Below are 8296 nucleotides of genomic sequence, written 5' to 3'. Positions count from 1 at the left end.
ATTCTACGTGAACAATTGCTAGTGTTTATAACCAGTTCTCGTGGGATCGATAATCTTTTATTACTGATGACGTATCCGTGCACTTGCGGAAGCGTAACAAGTTTTTGGCACCGTTGCTAGGGACTACGTCTATAACATTAGTGATAATCATATTGGATTAGACTAGACTTTGTTTTTCTTTATTTTCGCTTTACTTCCTGCATTCTTATTAAAACATAAAAGAATATTTTTTAACTCTTTCTTTTACTCTATACTTGGATTATTCAATATCTTGTTCTTGCATGCGAAGAACTAATCTTTCAAGAAATCTTTTGTCATTCGATCTAGAAATTGATAGAACTTACTTGAGGAGAAGAAACTTGAAAAAACTCCAAACAGAACAAGAAACTTCCGAAATGGCTGATAAGCTTTTGAAGGACTACGCAACACCTTATGCACGAGGGCTTCAGTCTATTATCACCCGACCACCAACTGAAGCCAATAATTTTGAAATCAAGCCTACAGTAATCCACATGGTCCAGCAAAATCAATTTGGAGGAGGACCGCATAATGATCCAAATCATCACTTGGATATTTTCTATGAGATTTGTAGCACTATGAAAGTGAATGGGGTCTCGCCTGAAACAGTAAGGTTACTTTGTTTTGGATTTTCCCTGAAAGATAGAGCCAAGCAGTGGCTTAATTCTTTACCAACAAATAACATTACATCTTGGGAGCAGTGCGAGCAAAAATTTTTGGACAAAATCTACCCGTCGAGTAAAACTGCGCACATGAGGAATTTAATTGCAAGCTTCAAACAGATAGACTCAGAATCATTATTCGAAGCATGAGATAGATTCAAGAGTATGCTGAGATAGTGCCCCCATCATGGCCTCGAGAAGTGGTTGGTGCTACACACATTCTACAATGGAATGAACTATCACACGAATGTGTCCCTCGATTCTGCAGCAGGAGGGGCGTTGATGAACAAGAGCCTTGATGAAGCTGAAGAGATAATAGAGAATGTGGCCCAGAACCATCATTAGTGGGCAACCGAGAGATTTGGAGGTTCCTTCCCTGGGTATCCAGTCAAGGCATCAGGAAAATTTGACGTAGATGCAATCACGCTCATGTCTGCAAAGTTGGATGCTCTGACCAAGAAGTTTGAGACCATGGGGAACAACACAGCCAATGCAATAGTGTATGTATACGAAACTTATGGAAGTTCGGATCATGCTCAAGATACTTGCCCCCTAGGGCCAATATAAGCATAAATAAATCAACTTGAGCAATGCGATGCGATAGTCGGATATAACCAAAGGCAAAACAATCCCTACTCCAACACATACAACTCTGGGTGGAGGAACCATCCAAAATTTTCTTACCGGGGCAATCAAGATCAAGGATCAACAAAGCCAAGCTACCAACCTGGGCAATAAAGCTACCAATCTGGACAACAGACTCATCAACAACAACAACCCTCTCAACTATCCAGAATTGAAAAGATGTTTGAAGAAGCTCTCTTGGAGCAAAAATAAATGAAGAACGAAATTAAGTAATTGAATCAAAGAATGGAGAATTTTGAAAAGCATCAAAAGATACAAGATAGTCAGATCACCCAGATAGCCCAATCCTTTTCAAGAACGCCAGGAGCATTTCTGAGAAAGCCTGACATAAACCCGGTGGAACATTACAACCGCATTGAGCCAAGGAGCAGACGAACTTTGGGAGATCTCCAGATGACTGCCCAAAAAGGAATTGAATTAGAAGAAGAACCCTCTCCTCTCATCCCTAATTTGGTCCAGAACAAGGATAAGGGGGAGATTATCAAGAAAGTTGAAGGGACTCTTCCACTTCCCCCACAAAACCAGACGATTCCTTTCCCCTCAAAACTAATAACATCCCAAAAGGATGAAGAGTTCCGCCAATTCTTTAAGAAGATTAAAGAAATTTGCATTGAAGTACCTCTGATAGACGCACTGCACCAAATGTTGAAGTTCACCAAATTTTAAAAGGTATTCTATCTAACAGAAGACAGAAGAGTGATTTTGAGATTGTAGCATTGACGGAGAAGTGCAACGCTCTACTCACGGCAGACATTCCCCCGAAGCTCCAGACCCAGGAAGTTTTTCTATACCGTATAAAATAGGCTCTGAGCTCATACACAAGGCTTTCTATGACTTGGGAGCGAGTGTCAGCCTACTTCTATACTCGTTATGTAAGAAACTAGGACTCTAGAACATCAGACTTACTACTATGACACTACAATTGGCTGACCATTCATGTAGATGCCCAATGGGTATAGTGGAAGACGTGCCAGTAGAGATAGGAGGATGCATCATTCCTGTAGATTTTTTTGTCCTGGATATGGAGGAGGATCCCAAGATCCCAATCATCCTTGGAAGACCATTCCTTGCCACCGCTGGAGCCCTCATCGATGTGAAAAGTCACAAATTATCCCTGGTGATCGGTAAAGAAAGTTTAGAATTCGATTTATTTGATTCTCCTGACTGCATCTCTTCTTCTCAGGAAAATTCCAACAAATCGAATATACACAAAGCTGAGGAATGCAGTTTCCATGGGAGGCCGCTAGGCATGATGCGTGATTTGGCAAAGCTTGAGAGGTTGCCTCCAACAAGCAATGAGAAGTGTATTTGTCCTGCACGAGTGAAACTGAAAGAGCAAACTAGAGCATTAACCCTAGGAGGAGAGCTGTGCCTCAATGGGTTTAGTCCACATTAACTGATACGGGGTCGAGTTAAAGACCTAAAACAAGTGCTCCTTGGGAGGCAACCCAAGGGTTTTGTTTTAATTAGTTATCCAATTGTCCTTCTATATTTTTTTTATTTAGTTCAATCAAGTATTTTTATTGTTAGGTCTTTATTTTCAAGGTGTGTGTTAGTCTCCACGAGTTGGCCGTGATCGTTTCATGGGCATGGGGGCGTTTGAGGGGTCAAAAAGGAGAAAGGCGAGGCACTACACATGCAAGGGAATCAACCGTGTGATTCTACACGGCCGTGCGAAGCCGCCCAAGGAGAATAATGCACGAGCCATGCTGATTGACACGGTTATGTGTTCTTAGACAAGAGGAAGAAAGGAGGGGTCGTGCCAACTGGCACGGCCGTGCGAAGCCACCCGAGGAGAAGAATGCACGGGTCGTGTCAATTGACACGGCCATGCGATCTCGATCGAGAGGAGAAAAGAAGGGGCCATGCCAACCGGCACGCTGTGTGACGACCAAATCACCAGACTGTGTCTTTAGCACACGGTCGTGTCTTACCCGTGTGCGCCGACAACCACCTTAAAAAGCCCTAATTCCCATCTCTTCCTTTCCCAAAAACCTTTCTTTCCCCACTACGCCTCATCAACCTTCATTACTTACATCTAAGACTCATCTTTACCAAGATCTAGATCTAGATCTAAGTTTTCTTTGAACCCCAAATCCGTAAAGAGAGGAACAATTCCACTATTCTTCTTCTTTCTCCTTCTCCATCTTCAAGATTCACCTCCTCTATATCCAAGATCCACCTCCACCCAATTCACCTTGCATATCATGTCTCAAATCCTAAAGAGACTCTGATGAGGAAGCGGTGGATCTAACGAAGGAGATGCGCCAGGAGGAGATAAAGGCAAAGGAAAGGCTTCTTCTTCCAAGGTCAAAGGCAAAAGGGTGGCACACAATGAAGGTAACAACAACGAATTTAATATTATCTTTAGAAATCAAGAACATAAAGCTAGATATGATATTTTTATTGTTAGAAGAATCGTGTGCACTAGATATATGGATCCAACTACCATGGATAGGTTAGAAATTAGGGATGACATAGATTGGATGATCAGCTCCTTAAAATAGAATGACATTATGTACACACGTTTACCAACTTACCCCCACCTAGTCCTTGAATTTTTAAGTTTAATTGATGTTAAATTTTCTTCTGAGGATGACTACATAGGGGTCATAACTTTTAGGTTGATGAACAAAGAAATTCGGTGGACGTTTAATGATTTTAATACCTATTTTGGTTTACCTACTGGTGGTGCCTGTGGATTTGATAGTAATATTAACTGGAATGAATTCTGGACTTCAATCACTGGATCAAAGAACCCTTATGAACCCTCTAGAGCAAAGACATCTCGCATGCTAAACCCCACTTTTAGATACCTTCACCGTGTGATGAGCAAAACAATCTTTGATCGAGGTGAGAGTGATGGGGTTGTTAGAAAAGTGGAGCTTTATTCTCTTTGAGCGATGCTAAATCAAGTCGACTTTGATTCTGGGTTTCATTTCTTACAAAATTTGTTGAGAGCAGGTAAAGCATCTTCAGGGATGATAGTGTTTGGAGGTTTAATCACCCAAATAGCAATAAATCTGGATTGTGAGCTTGATAGGTTGGAGGTCGTTCATGGTAATGATAAGATCGACATCGATTCTTTCCTTGCAATGAAGATGATCTGTCGGGATGAGAATGAATTTGCTTTTCCTAGGAACGATGGTTACGCATTACCCCTTCCTTGTCCTAAGCGCACTTCAATTAGTAATCCCGCAAACTGGGTGATCGTTGATTTAGAACCCGAGTTTGTTCCCTCCCTTGTAGGAAATACTGAGCACCACTAAGAGCCCTTGTCATCGAACTCCCGCAACTCTCCGGATATTCGGAACCTGCTAAGCACTCTTTGACCTATGATACAGGACCTTCCAGATTTGATTTTTCTGATTTTCGTGCCTCCTTAGACTTGCTTCATGAGAAGTACACTACCCAACAACAATTATTGGAGGGTCACTTCAAGTTGTCTGACGACCAGTTTAGGGAGGTACAGGACCATTTTCAGTTTACTAGGGACTTTCATAGCCAGGTGACAGGATTTGTTCAGGATTATGAGGTTAACCAGGAAAGAATGAGGAATTTCATCGATGATATGGATATTACTAGACAACAAGTAAATGCTCTTTACCAATATTATCAGCACATTGGCCACCTCCCTGGTATGCTTAGATTTCCCTTCGACACACGACGAGGACCCCCTTATCCCCCTCCCCCGCCACCATTTTGATTTTTATCGGGACGATGAAAAGTCTAAGTCTGGGGGTGTTGTGTCTGCACAACCTGAGTTGAGTCGAGTCATTTTCTTTTTCTTTCTACATATTTATCTAGTTTGCTTTATCTACTTGCATTTCATTTTATCTTTCAGTCTCATATTGCATATTGCACGTTCTTTTCTTACTTGTAGTTTTTCATCGTGTTTATTTTGAAAAAAAAATGAAAAAATAGTTTTGAGGCATACTTGAGAGCATCAAACCTTCTACTTTTTCTGCTGACTTGTTCGATAGCAAAATGACTAACACGTGTATTTTCTTAATTCATGTGTTGTAGAGATAGTGTTAGTATGTTTGGTGTATCTCCTTTCTCTATCTTTAGTAGCATGAAATAAGCTAAGTATTGTACGGAGTTTAGTATAAGTCTTGGCCTAACTTTAAGGATCTTACTTTCACTTCACTTAAGCTTGAATAGTAGAAATATTTTGAAATAGTTATGATTCATCCAATTTGTTTAGTACTTGTGTTCCCATGGGGATTCCTTAGTTATATTTTGGTTACTGGATGACCTCGGATCATGGAAGCTTATTCGAAAAAATCTAAATCCCAACATTTGTATCATGCATTTGTGATTAGTGCTTCTATGGCGCTTAAAAAAAAGAGTTGAATAAGGGATAAAAAAATAGTTGTCGTGAGTGGAAATTAACAATTTACCCCTTTGAGACCGAGTTAGGTTACTGGGGAAATAAATGTTATGTTTCTCTTGATTCTGAGTAGTATCCTTTGAGACCTTGTGTAATTTAAGGAAAATGAACCAAGTGTGTGACAGGTAAGTGCCTATCATCGGGAACATTAGGAACTCAATTGTATGGTGACTTGACTAGGACAGAAAATTGAAACTTGAAGAGTTTGAGTCACTTATTGCACCGAGCACAAAGAACTTATGCTTAGGTCATACTTGGATTACTCCACAATCATGTTTATCAATGGAACTAATTGATAGAGTTAGGCGAATGCACTAGAGATTATGATACACTATAGGAACTCATGGACATAGATTGCAGTGTTTTGCTTGAGGACAAGCAAAGGTTCAAGTCTAGGGTGTGATGTGCGTAGACATTATGATCGTTATGCATGTTTTAACGCACATTCACTTGCTTAATTTGCATATATTCTTTACACGATCATCTCTCCTATTGTTTATTCTGCATTAATTATTCTTTTGTTGGAGATCTACTCTTTGTTTAGCTTTATATTGATAGGGATAACTTTTGGAGTGAAAACAGCGATTGCTGACGCATCGGAGCAAAGCAGGGAGCCACTTGACACCGGTCGTGCAACCCTGCACAGCCGTGTGGCCATTCCCGAGAGAGAGCAGCACACGGTCATGCAACCTCATACGGTCGTGCCTCACGACTAGTAGCCAAGAAGCACATGGCCGTGTGAACCTCACACGGCCGTGCAATGCAGACCCGAAGGGAAGAGGAAGTTGGTCGTGCGGATCTCGCATGGCCGTGCCACTCTACCCCGAAGAGAGGGAGGAGCTGGCCTTGCGGATCTCACACGGCTGTGGCACGGGTCGTGTGGCGCCCGTGCCCTAGCCTATAAAAGGGCCTTTAACCCTTCTCCGAGGAGGGGGGTGAACCGTCAGAGAGATATACCTTGGCGTCGTTCCATGCTGTCCCGGACCTCCGTTCGACGATCCAAGATCACCTCCATCACCGCATCAACTCCAGAAGCAAAGGATTGGATCCGAAAATCACTGGACGACATTGAATAAGCATCTCTTTTCTCTCTCTCTTCTTGTTTAGGATTATATGTCTAATTATACTATGTCTTCGGATTTTTCTCCTGTGTCTATGGAGTAGATTCTTTGTTCTAGGATTAGGGAGTAGTTGTGGATAAGTATTGATGTAAGACTCATGTTTATGCCTTTTTCTCATTGAATGATTTCACTTGTCTTGTTTCTATTGATATGCATGAAACTTCAGATTATCATGTCGTATTAATTGATTGTGTAGGAATTGCTAATTTCGTAAAGATAGGCTCTTAGATCGTATACTCGAGGGGCCCTAGTGATAGGGGTAGCCCGTTCAAGGACATCTAGGATACTCCCTTGAAAGGAGAGGCAATTCCTCACAAGGAAGTAGGAAACCAAACCACCCCCCTATCTCTATCCTTAATGATACTGATCAGATTCACATTCTTGTGATCTACTGAGGTGCCTTAGAGACAGGGGTTAATCGTAAAAGGATTTCACAAGAATCTTCTCTGTTTAGTGCTTAAGGGTAGTAACTTGAACTTTTGATGAGTACGTGTTGATTGACAATGAGGAAAGTGTTAGGACCGAAAAGTAGCTAGAGGGGGGGGGGGGGTGAATAGCTCTTCGCGTGCTTGTCGTCGGCGTTGCTCGTTTCTTCAAGGATGCGCAGCGGAAATACAAAGAAACAAATACAAACACGCTAACACTTGGATTTTACTTGGTATCCACCTCCAAGGGAGGTGACTAATCCAAGGATCCACACAACGCACGCACCCTCCACTAATGAAACTCTCCTTTATGGTAACTACCAAGGGCGGAGAAGCCCTACAAGACTCAATACAAGAAGAAGAAAGGGTAGTAAAGAAATACAAGCTTACAATGAGTGCACAAACCCTAACCCTAGTTTCTTCTTCTTGCTTTGATCCGCCTCTTGACTTGGAAGAGCCTCCAAGAACCTTCAAGAACTGGCGATCTCGAGCTTGAGAAGAGCTGTGGAGGAGCTGGTGAAGATCTGAAATGAATCTGTGAAGGGATGCCGAAGACAACGCTCGCCTGCGGCTCAAATACGACTCAACGGTCGGATCCCAATCGATTCGATTATTCCCAATCGATCGGGGAGGCTTTGGATCGATCCACGGATCGATCCAGAGCGCCTATGTGCTATGGGAAAACGCCTGGATCGATCCACGGATCGATCCAGCGCTTATCGCGCGAAGCAGCAGCGTCCCAATCGATCCACTGATCGATTGAGACCTCTGGATCGATCCACTGATCGATCCAGAGGCTTTCTGTTCGCTGGGAAAGGTCTGGATTGATCCACTGATCGATCCAGCACTTGGTTTTTGCCCAAAACCAAGTCCCAAACCTCCCAAACCAACATCCGGTCAACCTTAACCTGTTGGTACGTCCTGCCTAGCATCTGGTCACTCCCTTAACCTGCTAGGACTCCCTCACCAAGTGTCGGGTCAATCCCTTTGACCAACTTGGACTTTTCTTTCATGCCAAGTATCCGGTCACTC

General features: G+C 42.4%; 1 pseudogene; it reads right to left on the bottom strand.

Moving 5' to 3' along the window:
• Positions 1-802: 802 nt before the first annotated feature.
• Positions 803-874, bottom strand: LOC121988145 (annotated as a pseudogene).
• Positions 875-8296: the final 7422 nt, after the last annotated feature.

Source organism: Zingiber officinale, chromosome 5B, assembly GCF_018446385.1.
Source record: "Zingiber officinale cultivar Zhangliang chromosome 5B, Zo_v1.1, whole genome shotgun sequence".
Lineage (NCBI taxonomy): Eukaryota > Viridiplantae > Streptophyta > Magnoliopsida > Zingiberales > Zingiberaceae > Zingiber > Zingiber officinale.
This window is presented reverse-complemented; position numbering and strand designations above follow the sequence as displayed.